This window comes from Perna viridis, chromosome 5 (genome assembly GCF_037379345.1).
Source record: "Perna viridis isolate PV_CMFRI_1.1 ecotype Kerala chromosome 5, ASM3737934v1, whole genome shotgun sequence".
Classification (NCBI taxonomy): Eukaryota; Metazoa; Mollusca; class Bivalvia; order Mytilida; family Mytilidae; genus Perna; species Perna viridis.
This window is the reverse complement of record NC_142449.1, coordinates 46,549,278-46,550,370: the sequence shown is the minus strand read 5'-3', so window position 1 is coordinate 46,550,370 and position 1,093 is coordinate 46,549,278.

The following is a 1,093-nucleotide window of genomic DNA, read 5'->3' as shown; positions in this document are numbered from 1 at the left end:
TTCGACCGATGCGTACTGAGAACTCATTACTACTGATGTTCTTCCATACTTCGTTACGAAGTAGTGCCTTAGTAACCATTTCCAGTGTCTATATGTCTTGACAAAATTTCTTTTGCTTAAGTGTTTACAATGGATACCCGTAAGGCCCCACCCATTGCATACCTTTCACGACGGCAATTATTAACTTTAAATTTTCCCGCGGCGAGTAGTTATTTCATTGGAATCCTGGTGTATTCGCCCTAAATTATTTCGTACCAAGAAAGATGCAAATTGTCACTTATCATGTCCTGACTCTTTGTATTGTTTTAAATTGCTTATGTATTACCTCCAGACGCGTAACAGCCCAAAAATTGATTGATACGGCAGAACGAGTAAAGCATCATGTTTGTACAGTTTGTTTTCGGAAATTTTAGGTACTGCATGCCGTGCCAACGAAAATGCAGTACTAGGCGTTAAGCCATGACCTCAGGGAGTGCGTATGGAAAGAAGTAGGAGGAGAAGAAGAAGAAGAACTTTTTTTAATATCAGTATGAATGTATATCATACGTCGCTGATTACCTCAAGATTGCGTAAATGTTTTATATGCATGTTAAATTATAATTGCATTGTAAGTTACCCGGCCCACGAGAGCCCATTATTGTAATTGTGTTTGATCCAATAAATATTTAGTATTAGTGTTACAAATAAAAAAGAATGATAGAAAGAGAGAAAATTATATATAATTATCTATTTAGATCGTCACCAGAGCCTTTGGATTTGTAAACCCTGTTAGCATTTGCAATTCTCTTACACTACCGCAGCCGGAAAATAGTCCCAAAGGCAGACCCCATTAAAGCCAAGTTGCTTTTTGTAATACTAGTAATCATTCTATTTGGCCATGTGTTATTATGATAGAGCTGTAGGTGCTTCAGGGCCTGAAAATGCATGGCTAGTGTTTTCAGCATCAGATATAATCATTGAAATTTTATTCTAAGACTTTGGCGTTTATGTTATTGTACGTGTCTCTGGAACTGGATACCCAGAAACTAAGCGCTTTTAAATGACACATAGGTGTCTACGTGTGGTAATACGTCGAACTAAAGTAGCGAATACT